General features: G+C 43.6%; 1 long non-coding RNA gene across 1 annotated transcript in view; it reads left to right on the top strand.

Annotated features, from left to right (window-relative positions):
* LOC139751763 (uncharacterized) overlaps positions 1-17,748 on the top strand; it is a 76,141-nt gene extending 58,393 nt beyond the window's left edge. Inside the window, exon 3 of the long non-coding RNA XR_011713421.1 lies at positions 17,623-17,748. This is a non-coding gene — a long non-coding RNA (uncharacterized lncRNA). The remainder of the gene's footprint in view (positions 1-17,622) is intronic.
* The last annotated feature ends 1,426 nt before the right edge of the window (positions 17,749-19,174 follow it).

Raw genomic sequence — 19,174 nt, 5'->3', positions numbered from 1 at the left:
GTCTGTGTTTCAAGTATCATCATTTCAACAGTGACTCTTGCACGCGAACTCGTTTTTCCAGTTATTTATTTATTTATTTATTTATTCGTCGTTATTCTTTGTGCTCTTGCGACGCACTGGACGACAAACAACGTGTGCGAACAGTCACAAATGTATTTCGTATTTTGTCACTGGGGTTTCACTGAGCATACTTAATAAGATAGTGAGACTTTTCTAAAGTATGCACCATAGATCTAAAGTCTGATGATGACTGTTATTACCGACTTATTAACGCACAATTCATCATCACTTTTGATCTAATCGTATGTCATCCACTGGGAAGCTGGAAGAAGAATGGAATGTCTTCATTTTTCATTTGTTAAATGAATAATTATTCAATTCGTCACAGGAGCTGAACATCAGCACTTACTGTGGACGACATAGTGTTAATCTAAATGGCAGATTTATTATCAGTTTGTCTCTGCTACTTCAGTACATTTATTTTTCACATTCCAGTTCGCCTTTACCCCGTTTAGCGAAGCGGCATTGGCAGCGGAGGATCGAGTCTTTTGAGAATAAAGAATAACTTGGCTCCTTCCTCTGTTCCTACTTTCCGAAAAAGATGATACAAGACGGGAGAATTCCCAAACACCCTCGTTCCCCGCCCACTGCGCTCGTCTTTTACGTCAAACGAGGTACACATCTCCTTGGTGATTGGCCCTCAGGTGCGGCAGATAATTATCATATTTGCCTTCTATATATGGCAGACATTTTAGACAAATTATAGTCATGGGTCAAGAAGATCTACCCTCATTCGTGAGGTATTTTCTGAAGAAATCCTTTCACCTTTAGTGAATATATATATATATATATATATATATATATATATATATATATATATATATATATATATATATATATATATGATTTATATTTCTGTAGGAAAGTCGTATATTGGAAATGTTCTTGTGTCGTCCTGGTGCTGGGCTGGCAGCAATATTTGATTGTAAAAAAAAGGAATTCCTTTTGCCCATATAGAACTGGAGATGTCATTTCTAGAACAGCGTTTTTGATGGAGTGAAAATTGTGTAGCGCATCCCACTGCACCTCCGCCACTTCAGGCTGTGGGTGTAGGTGTATGTAGTTATGTATAGGCTCATATATATTTATATGCATGTGTTTATATGTATGTTTATATGTATAAGTTTGTGGGTTTGCGTATGGCCATGTATATACGTATGTGTCTGGATATCTTAAGAGTGTGTATGCCGGTATGCATATGTGCATGTATGCATACATGCATGTGTGTTTGTGTATGTGTGTGTGTGTGTGTGTGTGTGTGTGTGTGTGTGTGTGTGTGTGTGTGTGTGTGTGTGTACATGAATAAGAGGAAGATCTATATAAATAGCTATGACGTCTTCAACCTCCCGTCCTAATAGGGAACATTTACGTAACAAGACAGTCACCTCCTTCCGGTGGGGACACACAGAAAGCAAGATGCACAAGTTATTACCCCCGCAACACACAAGGCCCTTTACATGCCAGGGGTGTGGTTGGTCGCGGTGGCAGTGTGGCACAGTTTCTGAAGTTGCTTGCTGGCTCCCACGCATGCTAATGGTCCCCTGACCTCGGCCGTGTCACCAGCAGTTATAGCCAGGCGGGGGTCACCTAGTTAGGGAGGGGATGTGTTCCTCTCGCCTCCTAACACCGCTCAGCGGGAGGGGGGGGTGTCATGTGGTTAGTTATGCTTTGCTCGTGTCATTAGGCAGTGATTAGGGCGTGTTAGGGTTGTTGGCTGAGTCGAATTGCTTTTCTGGTATGATTGGTATAATTCATGTTTGATTTGTGTGATTTTATTTTTTTTTTTGTGCAGTCATTATCAGATACTCACTGTATGTACATATGCACAGACAGACAGACAGACAGACAGACAGACAGACAGACAGACACACACACACACACACACACACACACACACACACACACACACACACACACACACACAAATGCAGACATATTTTCGAAGTTTGATATAACTTTTGGTAAGTCGATTTCTCTATACCTATCATGTCAGTAGATAGAGGAAACTCTCTCTCTCTCTCTCTCTCTCTCTCTCTCTCTCTCTCTCTCTCTCTCTCTCTCTCTCTCTCTCTATCTATCTATCTATCTATCTATCTATCTCCCTAAAAAAAACGAAAATTCCTTCAAACGTGGGATGAAGATATTGCTATTTTTTCTTGTATTTGTACGCGTTCCCCACTTTTTTTTTTTTTTAGTAGAAACGAATACTCAAAAAAATACATCTGTTTGTGTTGTGATCTTCAGATAAAGCAGTGTTGTACAAGGTTGCCTTTGTCGCTTGGTTAAAAAAAGAATTCCTAGTTGACTACAAAGTCTGCAGGTTGTGCCAGGCACCAGTGGCATTTATCTGATCCATTCACAGTGTGTTACGTTGGTCGCTGGAATGTTGTTCGTCACTCTTGTTATTCTCTTCCAGTTTTCACAGTTCGGGTTCCAGGCAGGGGAGGAGGATGTATGACGGTAGAATCATGATTCTTCAACACAATGACAAAGGGGGAATATGATAGACATTAGATGCCAAAATATAGTAAATCAGATATGGATGAATATAATGATGATTCTCAAGTCTCTCATGTAAACACTGTACATAAAGAACTTCGCATTATCTGCTTCCGAAAAGCTGGAGGTGTTGTGTGGGTGCGGTAGTTAATTTCATTGTCAGCAGCTGTTCCACACCTTATTCTCATCCTCCCCTGTGTGCAGTACTGCTCACAAACCTTAGGAAGAGTCTTCTTCCACCTGCCTCTTAGTCAGAATGGAGCAGAAAGCCCTTCGCCCTAGTAACTCTCCTGTTATCGTCTCTCGTAAACCATTCCTCTCCTCTCCCTCCCTCCCTCTCCTATGCTGCTTCCCTCGCTCTTTTACACAGGTATTGTTTTGATCTCTACTCTCTCGAGCTGTCTGCGCGAGTCCCATCCCGTATAAGACCGTATCCGCGTCTGGATGCAGCTTCCCAGTATTTCTGTGTAGACAGTGGCCACACGAAGATATATCGTCACGATATCTCCTTCTTTCCTTGTGCAGCGAAGTTTTTGGAGTTATACTCTGTCTTTTGTCGTTACGTCTTTCAGTAACCTCTTTCACCTCATAGGTTCGGGTCGACAAACACTTGATGAAGGCAGATTCATCCTTGATATAATAGTCTTCAGTTCTCCAACTCACTCTTCCTACCTCTTGTCATCGATGTCTTTGACTCGGTCGTGCTTTTACCCGTGCCATGTCGGGGCTTTACTGCCTGATGTAAACAGTAGGACACTATTACGTTTCCATGCATTCAGAAAACCCTCATTTCACTCACTATCTTTAGGGTTACGTATGATTGTTCAGACTGCCTGTAAAGCCCAAGGGATCTGATGTATGATACAAGATGATCCGAAGCTATACAAGTGGTATATTCTGTATTATGTTTGGAGGAAATCTCAGTCATAAAAGTGGTCGGTCAAAATATTCCAGTCGTTCAGAATAGATTTCATGTAAATACTAGGAAACTACATCGAAAAGTCGTTTGTTGTCAGTGGCCAGCTGAAAAGATAACGATAGATATCTTACGAATATCATTTGCATTCCTTTGTATACCGTCTGAATCATCGTTATTAACTGATATAATGCATTTGTTAAAGATCTCACTCCGTCTCGACCAGAGTACTGCATAGACACTGAAAGACCGTTGAAGTAAACTGAATAATCAGCGCATGAATGATGGATGAATGGAGCATACATCACTTGCTACAGTATACATTCATTCATCAGGTGAACTCGAAGCTTTTAAGAGTTTTCACAAACAGAAGGGTTTTGATAACGAGTCGATTCAAGCGAAACGAGAGTAACTCACAGGTACCAAGAGAAAGGAAGGAACGCTTCTTTGAGGAAAATCTTGTTGACTGGTGCACACAGGTCGGTAAAGGAACCTTTGTGGGGATGGAGGCAACAAAGGAGGCTTTGTGGAAATTCATTGATGCTTTTGGGAAGTTCAAGTAAATATGATGATGATGATGAAGTATTGATGTTTACGGTACGCCAGATTACAAGATCGTTTAGGTTATCTCTATGGGCGAATCATTTTAAAGATCATCTTAAAGTTGTCCAGTATAGACCCTTAAGGAGATTATTGTGTGTAGGCAAGAATGACCAAACTTTAGTAAACGCTCCGCAGCAAAGCCATAGTCATAATGCATTAGGCAATTCGCTTTCAATAGAGTACGCTCGGTACGTTCAAGCGTATATGATATACGTCAACAAGTTCGCCACAGTCGTAATCTAGATCAAGCGCAAGGAGTGGACGAAGAGAAGCGTCGTATTTGTACCTGTCACGCACCGCCCTCCCGACACAGCTCTGTGGAACATATCAGCTTCAGCACAGGTGAAGATATTGTTCATCGCCTCGCCCGAGCAGCTGTGCCACACTAGGAGAGCTATGTGTGAGGGACACAGACGCGCAAGTAATTCTGTTAGTGTGGGGTGACGATATTTTTTTTTTCTTGTTTAAAAGAGATATATAGGATGATTCGATTTGCTAATGTGATTTCTAAGGCTCGGTAAAATTGGGCTGCTTCGGAGATGCACCAGTTGGATGGGGAGGAAGGGGGTTTGTAGACCCCCATTTGTTTTAAATCTTCACTTACAAAACAGCACGAAATATGACTGTTAACGAGAGAAAACTCCAACAGCAAAAGGTACACAATTTTCCTTTTTTTTCCCCCCCTCTCTCTCTGTTGAGGTTTGAGCGTCATTCCTCAACGAGCGGAGTTATCGCTCCTGATTTTCTGAAAGACTCGGATAGGATCGTGGTTTTCAATATACCTGCCCCCCAAGCTAGTCTAGTCTCTAGACACTCCTCCTAATGGACTCTGAACACGTAAAGGCATAGAAATTTAAGAGGCTATCAGCCGCCTCCTCACCAATGGCTCCGTAAAGAAGGTGGGAACTCCCAACAGACATTTTCTGCTATTTGCCCCAAATTGCACGGAAACTTTACCGCATGACCACGAGACTTCCTTCACGGCTGGCAAGGAAAAACTTGGATGTGATGGAGACATGATGTGAACACCTCTGTCCTCGCTGGTGCTAAGAGGATGCAGATCGCGTGAGGAAACGAGTGTCTTTAGATTCTTCAATCATTGCTCTGGTCTTCGGTATTGCCGCGTACGCGGCTTTAACTTCAAGACCAGGTCAAGACCTTCGTTTATCTTCTAGATATGGCTCCATAAACTCGTAAGTGGTATGATTTAATCACTCTTCGACACTGTGGTTACAGTTTCGATGCTCAAGTCATTAGACCTGTCAGCTATTATCTTTCAGGGTTGGGTATAGATGTGGACCAATATTGATTAAAGGTTAGCACTTCACAAGACAGATAATCACCTGAATCAAGCAGATAACGTGTCCTTGCTTTTCGTTATATGCATCCAGAAAATCTCACTCAACGGCAATGTCATGAATAAGGTGTTTTGTGCTAGAAAGAACTGCTCAGCATCACAGGCACTTCTTGTCTTCTCCTCCTCAGTGTGTTTTGTCTTGTCCACCAGTGGCGTGCTTTGAGCGAGGACACCTAGGTCATCTTTCCCTTCGCCTCGCAATATGTCAGTGATGCCGTTTGTGCGCTCCGTCGTCTGTTTCTGGGATCATGATAACGCCACTTGAGAACTTCCCCTCCCACGTGAGGTTGGGTCAGGTGAGAGGAACGTACCCCGAATGGTCGTGTATTAGTCACACACACACACACACACGCTAACGTTCAGTACGAGCAAGCGAGATCTCCCTCCAACGACAAATGTCAGTCTGCCGCAAATCGGACATCAAGGTCAGCTGAACATGAAGCAAAACGTGTGATGATATTGAACATCTGTTGACACCATGGACGCACGGAGGCTTTTGTTACAAGTTCATAAACCCCGAGAGAGGGGGAGCCGCCACCACCCTCTTGGCCACAGGGGGACACAGGAAAGTCGCTGGTGTGCAAAATCCTGCTGCGTGAGATCCTTTATTCCGCTCGAGACCCAAGTCAGTATGCAGGGGAGCCGGTGCGCAAGGATTCCCCCCTTAATGCTATCACCACCAGTGGATCCAGTCCTGTGCTTGTAACATCCTTGCCGACAGGGATGTGCTCTTTTGTTCCCGTTTCGCGTAGGGATGCTTCCTCCCTGACAGCTTTATTTGCATCTGTCCGGCTCCCAAGTCGACGCGCTCTGCCATAAATCTCAAGCCGAGATAATGCACCGCAGAGCGTCAATGTTTTACATTCCACAGCGATAAAGTTTTCGTGACATGGGTGAGCATCAGGTCGTATTTCTTGCCCGCTCGGTTACACTCCATTGTCGAAAGGTTTAGCATGATATATATAATATTTCTCGGTCGACCACCACTGGCTGAAGATACAAGAGAATACTTGCAATATGCGTGTGTGAGAGAGAGAGAGAGAGAGAGAGAGAGAGAGAGAGAGAGAGAGAGAGAGAGAGAGAGAGAGAGAGAGAGAGAGCACCCTGTCCAGTGATCATGTATCTGTCATAACCCCGGTACAGGAAATACGTCGATATGAAAGTGTTTTTGTGAAGTGGACGGTAGATTACATCACTGCAATCATCGCTGCGTACATGACTGTAATTACAACTGTACTTATGAATTACTGTAACCAATATTGTATTCATTCAGTACTGTAATAATGGCAGAGTTCCTCCATCACGAGCTGTTTGATGCTCAAGCATCACTACCAATCGCTTCTTCTCCCTGCACCTCTTAAGTCGACAAATGACAATGCAGTGCAACTTGGAATCTCTGAGTACATCAGAGGGACTGTACACACATTCTGGTCTTCAGAAACACCAGCTAAACAGTCGAAATGTGTGTGTGTGTGTGTGTGTGTGTGTGTGTGTGTGTGTGTGTGTTCTTTCCTCGACAAAGACGTTTGAATTCATTCATTCGAATCCGCTTTGAACAAAATTCGACCGAGGTATGCCTAGAGGGTAAGTCAGCCAGGGACGGACGAGGTGAAAAGAAAATCAAACATTCGTACAAGTCGTCACTGATTTCCGTCACCACACGCGTTATGATGGGCTGACCACAGGCATCCCACGGTAACAAATTATGAGACGTGATAGTACATCCTCGTCGCTGTGGGAGCTCCCTAATGTAACTGTGGTCACACTGGGAAAGCGTTGTATGTGTTGCTTTAATTCGTGATTCAGTTTTGCCATTGGCCTTTGTCACCCTTAGATGTATCATATTTAGGTCTAGTTTTTAGATACCTGTTGATTCAACCAATTTTCCATTATTATTATTATTGTTATTATTACGTTCTCCGTCTCATTTTCAAGCGACGGAATAGAAAATGAAAACCACTTATGATAAAGAGGATCTCTTGATTCCGTCGATGGTTTCTCAATGTCAGGTTCTGCCTCGTTGACACAGACCGTCCCTCCTCCTCCTCCCACCTCATCCATGACTGACTCTTCGTCCCGTTTTGGCACTTGTGACGGATCGCTCCCTTCCTGGCTCCCGTCGATCGTAAATCATGACTGTGGATTGACTCGCACCGTAAAAGATCTCCTCATAATGCCCGCAATCAAGGAAAAATCTCCCGAAACGCCAGGCGCTGGCAGTGCCATTCCTCCGGTTTTATGTTCCTCGAAGATTAAAAGGGATTCAGGAGCCAATCTACCGTGGTTATAATGGATTACTCCGTCTCCATACAGTGAGAGAATCCACAGAAAACGTGACTTTTTCCCTCAAACAACAGTTATATATATATATATATATATATATATATATATATATATATATATATATATATATATATATATATATATATATATACACATAATGTGTGTGTGTGTGTGTGTGTGTGTGTGTGTGTGTGTGTGTGTGTGTGTGGACTAAGAGAGATTGGAGATGAGATACTTTGTCGCGAACTGTCAAGGAAGTCCAGGTTCTAACTATCCGTCATGAAGGGGGGTTAACCAGAGGCGAGGCTTGAGCGTCCTTGTCCTTGGCGAAGATTAAGGCCGGACACGTTCGGATTTACGAGTTCTCGTGAAGAAATAAAAATCTCCGGTGCCAAGAAGAGATGGAGGGGAGGGAGACTGACGCTCACGGATGGAGGTATTCCCAATATTTCCGGACGTCAATATTGAGGCATAAAACCCACTGTGCCGTCATTCGCATCACAAGTTTACGACTCCTTCTTCCATTATGGGAAATTGATATGTAAACAGGTGAAGAAAATGGGCTGGAAAATCTTCACTGTGTGGAGAGGTATAGGATTGATAGATAGATAGATAGCTTATCATTACATAGTAGATAGTATCTGATTCTCATCTAGTTTTAGATTTGTGGTTTAGATACATCCGCCATGAAAACCATGTCATGAATGTATGATGGTGACTGTGTGATGATGGTGGTGATGATGCAGGCGATATGTGAACTGCCAATGAAATTATCCCTTGGTGAAGACGTCATCATTACGGTAAACAAAACGAGATAATATCCCTATTTTGAACTCGCAAAAGAGACTTCTCTCTCTCTCTCTCTCTCTCTCTCTCTCTCTCTCTCTCTCTCTCTCTCTCTCTCTCTCTCTCTCTCTCTCTCTCTCTTTTTTAACCATATTTATGGACGTCAAATGGAGAGTTATGGTGAATTCTGGTGATGTAGTGTTATGGTTCGAGGAAACTCGGATCTGCTGGCTAGGCCACATTGGAGAGAACGCGACAGCTCGAGCGAAGGACAGTTTATATAATAGCCATCCCTTCTCAGCCGTGATCTTGAGTTTTAATCTGCTACGCGTGGAAATATAGTGGCCAGTGACTGCGTTCAGATCAAAGCGTCGTCGTCACACAGGAAGGCCAACTTAGATTTCTTGTAAAGATACGAAGATCTGTATCGCTCTGTGGCAGAGCAAGTCTCGACTCGGAGACCTTTCTTGGTCGGCCTCTGATTCTGAGCGCCTCTTTCTCACGGAAAGGAAGGAGAGGAAAAATGAGATTCATTCAGCGAGAAGTACGAGATGGAAGATTCATTCAGCGAGAAGTACGTAGATGGAAGATTCATTCAGCGAGAAGTACGTAGATGGAAGATTCATTCAGCGAAAAGTACGTAGATGGAAGATTCATTCAGCGAGAAGTACGTAGATGGAAGATTCATTCAGCGAGAAGTACGTAGATGGAAGATTCATCTCCAGGTGAGGAAATGGAAATGTGATTCCTCTCAAAGCGTGGCTATGGATGCACGAATCAGAGAGGAGGGTGTGGATGCAAGATTCATCTCAAAGAGAAGAAGAAGGTAAAAAACACGATTCCTCTAACGGAAGTGGAAATATCTAGTTACCCAATGGTAGCCTACCATAAGACAGAGTAGCGACTACCAATGTAAACTACCAGACTCGTGGACAATGTGATAATTTAAGACTATGAATCTCACCGAGGCCCTTTGCATGTCTACGATACCATGATGATTTTGGAGGTCATGAGTATTATGTTCGATTTTTCAATATATTGAATGTGTTTCTTCTCTTGTAGTCTACATGTAGCATGGGATAAGTACTATAGTTTTAAGGGGTTCATTTTTGATGAATATTTTGTTCAGATTCACGCAGTTACATGAGGTTTGCATACTTTGCCTGGTTGGGTATTCAGAATCAATTCCCATCTTCCAGGGTAGGGAAGCGAGTACACAATCCAATTCACCAATTTCATGGGTCATCAGAGAAAGTATTCGACACCCACGAGCAAAATCAATGGGACGTGGATGTCAGGGTTTGAATCTACTTATCTTGCACAATCGGTCCATCGAAACGAATATTACGTAACCCGACGATCGTGTGTAGAGGGCGCTGAAGTGCCTATTTGGCCTCCGGGTGTATATGTGCTTTATAGGTCTTTAAGGAGATTCACCGATCCATTGCCTTTCGAAGAAGAAAGAGAGGATTGGATCTCTCTCTCTCTCTCTCTCTCTCTCTCTCTCTCTCTCTCTCTCTCTCTCTCTCTCTCTCTCTCTCTCTCTATATATATATAATGGTGACACGATTTAAGGCAAATTACAATTCCTATTTTTACTTTCTATTTTGTATATTATATTTCTCTTAAATCTGCCCTGCCTGACCGCTAATCCTTTTTCCTTCATTTCCTTTTCCCCAGGAGAGTTATATATATATATATATATATATATATATATATATATATATATATATATATATATATATATATATATATATATATATATATATATATTTTCTCTCTAGTATATACGGATGAACACTCAAGGGAAGCATGATTCTACAGTTATACTGAAGCTTGAGTTATGTCTCGTACTTCAGATTACTCTATAAGCATTGGAAAAAAAATTGAGAGAGAATAATTGATTGTCACTTACGTGATGAAATGTTTTAATATTTACACAAATCTCCCCCCCCCCCTTTTTTTTTGGTAAGGTAGGGAAAGTTTCTCTTTAATGTGGAGTTTCCATTCTATGTTTTTGTCTACTTTGTCTACTTTTCTCGTCTACCATCCCAACTCTACAGTTTTTACTAGTACTGCTAGCGCTACCCCTACTACTACTACTACTACTACTACTACTACTACTACTACTACTATTACTATTACTACTACCACTTCTATTGCTCCTGCTGCTGCAGAGCAGGTTCTAGATCAAGCTTAGCATATAAGTGTCATTCCGGTATTTCCTTCTCCCATGGTACCGACCGAAACTAGTTATTATTTCAACATTATATTGATCTTCGCTGCTGCAAGAACTTCATGGCCATGACAAGAACACTTCGGCTGTGACAAGAACATCCTAGCTACGACAAGAACATCATGGCTATGACAAGAACACTTCGGCTGTGACAAGAACATCCTAGCTACGACAAGAACATCATGGCTATGACAAGAACACTTCGGCTGTGACAAGAACATCCTAGCTACGACAAGAACATCATGGCTATGACAAGAACACTTCGGCTGTGACAAGAACATCCTAGCTACGACAAGAACATCATGGCCATGACAAGAACACTTCGGCTGTGACAAGAACATCCTAGCTACGACAAGAACATCATGGCTATGACAAGAACACTTCGGCTGTGACGAAAGGAGTTTATGGTTGCAACAACACCACCAAGAAGAAGAACAGCTGAGACAGAAGATGATGGAGAAAAAAAGAGACACAAGGAAGCCTTTGACGAGGACCCAAAGAGGTCACCATAATATTGCACTAACCGCTGGGTCTGAGCTCATGTCTGAACCATGTTTCCATAATATTCACGTACGCGTTTTATTAACGGTGACGTCGAGAGAGAGAGAGAGAGAGAGAGAGAGAGAGAGAGAGAGAGAGAGAGAGAGAGAGAGAGAGAGGGACTCGGTTATTTTTTTTTCGAATTTTTTTGTATTTTTTTTTTTTTTTTGTAATGGCTGCTGCTGGATCACAAAAGCCGACCCGTGCATCAATGGATGATTATACATGCGTCCTACGTAGTGCTGGCGTCGCTGTTAGTCCATACGAGTCGACGTAACATCCAACATTTCATCAAAAGGAATACGGTATCACGGGCAGCGTCCACCCTCCTGGAAATGCATTAGCAAAATTGCAGTATTTATAGATGTTAAAAAAAAATGAGAGAGAGAGAGAGAGAGAGAGAGAGAGAGAGAGAGAGAGAGAGAGAGAGAGAGAGAGAGAGAGAGAGAGAGAGAGTCGTTTTGGTTTGAATTGGTTCGAATGCCTCCTTTTTTTTTTCCCCCTACTCTTTTTGATCAGAAGTGGATATCGTGAATAGAAATATATATGTTTCATTCGCAAATTTGTATCCCCTACCCCCATTTTCTTTCATACCTTGAACCCACCACCCCCATTTTCTTTACCTCTACCACCTTGTAAACTTTATCAAATGTCTGGGCTATCTTTTTTTTCCCCAGGTGATGAGGATTAGCTAAGTCATCGTACCTGTGTGCTTCGTTATGGAGACTTCATCTGTGCTCGCGGTTGACGGTCGTCCTGTGGCCTAGCCTGGGGGAAAACAATGGAGTCTCACTCATTGCCAGATTAATTACCATCCAATTAACGTAGATCAGAAATGTTTCGTATGGTCCTCGTCGTATGGATATCCCCCCTTCCCTCCCCAGGCAAGTGGCCGCAGTAAATAAGATAACAGAATACGGTTTCGAACTGGATGGAAAATCATTCATGCGACTTATTACAAGCGAGGCATTACGCTTGTCCTCCCCCCATCCTCCACACACACACACACACACACACACACACACACAACTGCCAAACTCTAAGTCTTTGCGAGGGTATGTCCGCTTTATGCAGTTATGATTTCGAACTAATTTGCAATGTACCGTTGTGGATTTTATGCCCAGGTGAACGTCATCGAAATTGGCAAATTAATCCTGGGGAACAAATGTGGGTGTATTCCAGTGGTGCACGGGGAGGGTTGACAAGCCTCGTCTGCTTGGCCAAGCCTCCTAATGGAATTGAAAAGCTGAATGGATCCCGCAGTAATTGAGATCAGAGGGACTTGTTTCCGAACGACTATTTCTTTGACCGTCATACACCAACGTCACTCCTACACATGCCTCAGGCATCATCAGTCTACCAGTCATCTCTCTCGTGTATCTATATTTTGCCAGTCATATAGCTCATGTATCTACAGCTTACCACTCATATTGGTCATGTACCTACAGTTTACCACTCATATTGGTCATGTACCTACAGTTTACCACTCATATTGGTCATGTACCTACAGTTTACACCTCATATTGATCATGTACCTACAACTTACCAGTCATATAGCTCATGTATCTACAGCTTACCAGTCATATTGGTCATGTACCTACAACTTACCAGTCATATTGGTCATGTACCTACAGCTTACCAGTTGTATTGCTCATGTACCTACAGTCTACCTGTCATATTGCTCATGTACCTACAGTCTACCTGTCATATTGCTCATGTGCCTACAGTCTACCTGTCATATTGCTCATGTACCTACAGTCCACCTGTCATATTGCGCATGTACCTACAGTCTACCCGTCATACTGCTCATGTACCTATAGTCTACCTGTCATATTGCTCATGTGCCTACAGTCTACCTGTCATATTGCTTATGTACCTACAGTCTACCTGTCATATTGCTCATGTACCTACAGTCTACCTGTCATATTGCTCATATGCCTTTAGTTTACCAGTCATGTTACTCATGTACCTACAATCTACCAATCGTGAATACTCGTAGGTAGGCCCTATCTCTCTGGGTGTATGGTAAGTGCTGCACGGCAGCCCTGCCTCCAGGCCACATCGCGTCGTAAGTACTCGTGGGTAGGGAGGTAAGAAACGTTTCCCTCCCCCTCCTCAATTTGTCTCTCATCTTGACAACGTTTTTTAGCTCTACGAGTTCTTCAGTCTAGCCCTCCATGCCTCACTACCCATTGCTACGTCTCTCTCTCTCTCTCTCTCTCTCTCTCTCTCTCTCTCTCTCTCTCTCTCTCTCTCTCTCTATCTATCTATCTATCTATCTATCTATCTCTCTGCGCCTCTCTCTCTTTCCCAGCCGTACCGGGGTCGGCAAACAAAACTCCTCATCCGATCTGAGGAGTTAAGCAGCGTTGTCTCTGGCTCGTACTTGGACGGGTGACCGCCTGAGAACACCAGGCGCGGGTGGCAAATTCGGTGAGCGCCACTCCGACAGCGCTTCGCCTAATGGCAAAATCTGGTCGTAAGTCCTCCTAAGGACCCCCTCACTCTCCCAACACCTCCCTCCTACACTCTGTCCCAGCCTCCGGCTCTCTCAAGCAACTGCTCATCATCAAGGGCGCCCAACACACACAGCTCAGATGTCATTTTCTCTTTCGTCAGGCCTCTTACCACTTCCGACCTCACAGTTACTCAGATGTACAATCTCCCTCCTGCATTTGTATCTGCTCTCTTGTGCCATTTACTGTGACATTCGTTGTCTTCGTATTTTACCGGAATTATTTCTTTTTTGGTCGACCACTTTTTTTTTTTATTCTTGTCACTCTCCTTCATCTTTCTTCACCGGGTGTCTTTGCTTTGCATATTTTTCGTATCCGTTTTCCCTCCTTTTGTTCAACTGTCAGCCTTCTGTGCCTCCTCCTGGATAGTTTATTGTTTTATGAAACGTTATTGTATTCTTTGTATTTTTGTGCTGATGACTCTCATGTTTCCTTCCTCCTCTAGACTCTCTCTCTCTCTCTCTCTCTCTCTCTCTCTCTCTCTCTCTCTCTCTCTCTCTCTCTCTCTCTCTCTCATGATTTCTCACTCCACATTGTGACCCCTGTCATGTCCCCATTCCTTTAATTTTCCTTCTGTGCTTCCTCTCTCTCTCTCTCTCTCCTCTATGTCCATATTCTCCGTATTCTTTCTCTTCTTAATCCGTCTTTTGTTTTCCTCCTTCATTCATTAAGTTCTTTTCATCGTCCTTACCACCTTGTTTTGCTTTCTGTGATCCTGCTTTATTTTTTTTTCATTCCCTTTATCGATCTTTCTTAAAGCTTCATCTCCTTTAATCCGTTTATTGTTCAACTCTTCCTATCAGTCCTTTATGCTTCTTACGTTGCTCCTTCTATTATGAAATATCATCAGCTTTCAGGGTTTTTGATTTTGTTTGGTTTTCGTCTTAGTGAGTTCGATCTTTCCTTTTTTCTAGCTCCAAATCTACCTAAACAATTATATATATATATATATATATATATATATATATATATATATATATATATATATATATATATATATATATATATATATATATATATATATATATATATATATATCCCTCATTTTTCAACTTTATCACAATCTTTCCATTCTTTATTTACCAATATCTATTCAACACACACACACACACACACACACACACACGTATGTATATATATTCATACGTGTGTGTGTGTGTGTGTGTGTGTGTGTGTGTGTGTGTGTGTGTGGGTCATTCTAAAGTCCGTGTCGTCATCGCCAATAAACCTTTGCGATTCGACAGGCCTGGCGACCGGCCTGTACCCCCTCCACACGCCAAGGCTCATCGTGCATTCCTGGCGCGGTGGAGGACAATTATATGCGGGTTATTCAATTAATCACAAAGACGGAGCTGAAGGACGACTCGAAGGGAGGAAAGGCACTTGGTAGAAAGATGAAACTAAATTCAGCGACAGGTTCGGTTGGAATGAGTCTCTCACTCGGGATATTTCGTGATGAACAGAAAGAAATTTTTTTTTTTTTACGGAAAGAAATAAAACGTCGTTTGGATGATAGTCAAACGGCGAGTCGTGGTTCAAGAGCGTCCAGCGCTTCAGTAGGAATTTAGAATAGGAATGAGTTTGTGGTGTTGCGGTGGTTCTGTGAGAAGGGCTCGGATCCTCCAACGCCCTTGGAGAAGCTTCCGTCCTGGGGAATTAGAGCAGCCACCCCACCTCTGCTGGAAGAGCCTCTGGCCTGTGTGACTCCCTCCTCCGCATCTCTAGACCACCAGCTGCACCTTCTCCCTTCCATTTGCCTCGTAGGTCTTGGCCATATTACCCTCTTGATTAGCCAATTAATTGGTGACGCCTTGCTAAGTTATTCCCATCTGTTAGCGGCGACTTGGATAGTATAAACAATAATTCAGCCTGGGTGTTCTGGCGGCGAGGCGAGATCAGACCCGGTGTTTTGTTTACGTACGGGGGGGGCCCTGCTGACTGCTGTTGACGGGGCAGATGCCGTGGGATAACAGTAATGGATTGGTGCAAGGATGCGTCTTATTCCCTGTCTTCCCGGGGCTGTATCTCACCGTCACAGGTACATTACACATGCCATCTGTCAACCTGGACCTTGTTATTCAGCAACCCGGAGAACACCCTCCCTTTTCCTCCGGCCTCCTCCGCTGCGCTTGGCCGAGACAAAATGGCATCAGGTTTTCTTCGTGTGTTTCAGTTTGTTTACAATATTCCGCACATATTGTCTCAGCTGCCGGGGCGCGCTCTCACTCCGGTGAGCGTGTAAGAGCCTCTCCTAACTCAGCCTGATCACCTGTTTGCGTCTCCTAAACCCCTACTTTATGGCTTAACTGAGATTCTTGTGTAATTCTGGTTAATTGTGACGCAATTCATCGTTGACCCAGATCGCCTGGGAGTGCCCTACATCAAGCACGACAGCAGAGGCTTGCCGTCCGTAGCAGAAGCTTGTGTTAGCTCGGCCGTTGCTGCCGTGATGGAGGAGTTGGTCCGCCGCCACGCGGCCCATCTCATGAATGAATTTATAACGTTCCTAGCCGTCGCCCCTGATCTGTCCGCGATTTTAGCGGTCGTTCATCAGAACATTAAGCACCCGACGCTAAACTCAGCACCCCAGCCAGGGAAATCTTCACAGTGGTATGCAAGCCAGACGTCCGCCCTCCGACACGCCCGTTTATCCTCCTGACAAAACATAATTAGATGCTTGCCATTACTCACTGCTGCCTCCATAGAGGTGCCTAGTGTGTGTATTCAAGACCTTGTTTATTATGTGGGGTGTGGCGGTGCATCTTTCGTCTGCAGTGTCTATATTCCTATGTGATCTAGTGGCGTGTTCGGTCCTCAGTAACATGTCTGTGATGCTCTCTTAATCCTCACCAAAATCTGCCACTAATGTGGTGTCCTCTCTGTATTTATCTCTCTATTCCGCACCTTCTGTACTATGCGCATCTCTGCCATTGCGTATATATTTCTTGTTCTCATGGACAGTATGAGTTAAATCAGAACAGTGTGGACATGGGATAGTATGTGTTGTGTGTGGGCTATAGAACTATGAAATATATTTTTGTTCTGCAAAGTGTGTGTGTGTGTGTGTGTGTGTGTGTGTGTGTGTGTGTGTGTGTGTGTGTGTGGAAGACCCTGTGATTTACCCTTTCGTAAATGCTTTTTTATTATTATTTTCCTCTTAACCCATACATATGTCGTTTAAGGCTGTTTTTATGTGTCGTTTACCGAAGCTTATATAAAGATAAGAGATTAATACAAAATCTGAGAGAGGTATAATGCTCTGCTCTCTCCACCGAGGTCCGTGGGTACTGATCAAGCCTAACTTATCCTTACATTATTTGCACATTGTAGCCTCATGATATTGCGGTGTTTAGCAATTTAATCCTCGCTGATAAACAACCAGTTGTCATCTTTTTTTTTTATTATGCCATGTCTCTCATATATATATATATATATATATATATATATATATATATATATATATATATATATATATATATATATATATATATATATATATATATATAATCATTACTCGGGTATAATTGTGTCCATATACTTTGGTAGATATATTATCGGCTTCAGCCTCACTTGAAATGTTTTGTGAGAATTTATGCCAGGCGTTCGCGGTGGAGGAGAATCAACGAAGGCGTCGCCCCTGTACATGAACCGTCGGAGTCGAGGGGGGTTAGCCCATGTGACGAGCAGGTTAAGGATGACTCTCTGTGTTACCGATACATGTGTACCATCTACCGGGATACCTGTGGGTGATTATGTAATGGAGGAGATTGAAGTTTAGAACTGGGAGAAAATGAGCTACGATTTGATGTCTGGATTGACTCCACAGGATGGGGATTGTTCTTCAGCGCGAACGATGACGGAGGCCAAAGAAATCCTCACTGAACAAAGAGTTGCGAGCGAGACGACTCCTCGACTTGACCACCCACTTCTTCTCCCACAGGCGTTTTACCACGGGCGCCTTGGGCCAGACAGGTATGTACCTAATTACCAACATTATGTATTTCATTAGACGAACAGTTCCTGTGCTGTCGTCGACTTAGTGCCATAAATTCTGATCGAGCCCTCATTATGTTGTAAATACATCCTCAACATTGTATCAAGTTAGGTACGTCTGCGGGCGAAGTCTGACGAGATTACAGTGCTAGTTAGGCCTGACCTCGAGTCCATGCCATCAGTTCATATCAATGCTCATCACAGCGAATATATATATATCCCGCTGTTGTAACTCTGCCCCACTGGGCTGGACCAGACGGCAATGAGGAGCAAGAACTGTATAATTTTATCCCACTGCTTGTTAACATGTGTGTTCCTTTCGTATCTGATCCTGGGTTTATGTGGTCTCGTTTCTCCTTAGCTCGAGAATTTGGGTGTGTGAGAGGTTACTTCGGCCCCCGTATGGACCACTTTTTGTTGGGCTGGAAGTTGCCCCCAGCCTCTCCGTCCGGCTGGTGTGTGTGTGTGCTGTGTGTGTGTGTCTGTGTCTGTGTGTAGCGCTGTCTTCACTAAGTGTCTGTAATCAGAGCACTTTCATGGGATGTCAAGGATGTCTGCCTCTCTGTCCAGAGTGGATTCATGATGTCAGAACTTCGACACTTCCAGAAATGGTTTCCTTCGTGTTTTCGTCTCGGCTACACCATATGCCACCTACCCACCCACCCATCTAGCTACAGAGGACCTGTCCCATGCCCCCACCCACCTGCCCCACTACCCCAGTCTTGCTCCACTGACCCACGCTTGCCCATACTCATCTCTCCTTCCTAAGTCAACACATTCCGCCTGTCTCGCTACCATACACCAGACCTTCCCCTAATTTACTGATCTTATGGGCTCCTGTATCACATATTTCCTCTCCTCCCTCACTCGTCTATTCCTCTGCCTCGCGCAACCCTCCCTCCCCCTCCTACACTTAGTTCTCCTTCCCTTCACTTGTTTCTTTCCCCTTTTCACCTATTTCTCCCTTTCCCTCTCTTGTAATTTCATTCTTTTCTATCTCTCGCCTTCCTTCACCTGTCTGTCTCCCTTCTTAACCAATCTCTGTCTCTCATTTGTTTATCTTTGTATATCTCACCCCTTCCGTCTGTCACCCATCTTTTTCCCTTTCTAGTCTCTATCATCTCTCACTTGTCAAGACTCTTGCGTCTCTCCTTTCTTCCTGCATCTTCCTTCACCTATCCTTTCTCTCCTTTTCATCTCTTCTCTGTCCCTTCAACCTACCTCGTCATACATCACACTAGTCCACCTATCCTCATCCCTTTTCATCAGGAGCCAGGCGACAAACCCTCTTTTGACGTCACTGGAATACCTAACGATGAGCTCTGATACTCTGTCATTTCCGATGTTACAACTGGCAGGCCTGTCCCACCCGCCCGCTGTCAGCT

This window comes from Panulirus ornatus, chromosome 12 (assembly GCF_036320965.1).
Source record: "Panulirus ornatus isolate Po-2019 chromosome 12, ASM3632096v1, whole genome shotgun sequence".
In the NCBI taxonomy this organism is placed as follows: Eukaryota; Metazoa; Arthropoda; class Malacostraca; order Decapoda; family Palinuridae; genus Panulirus; species Panulirus ornatus.
Note: the sequence above shows the minus strand (reverse complement) of the source record. Positions and strands in the feature narration are given on the sequence as shown.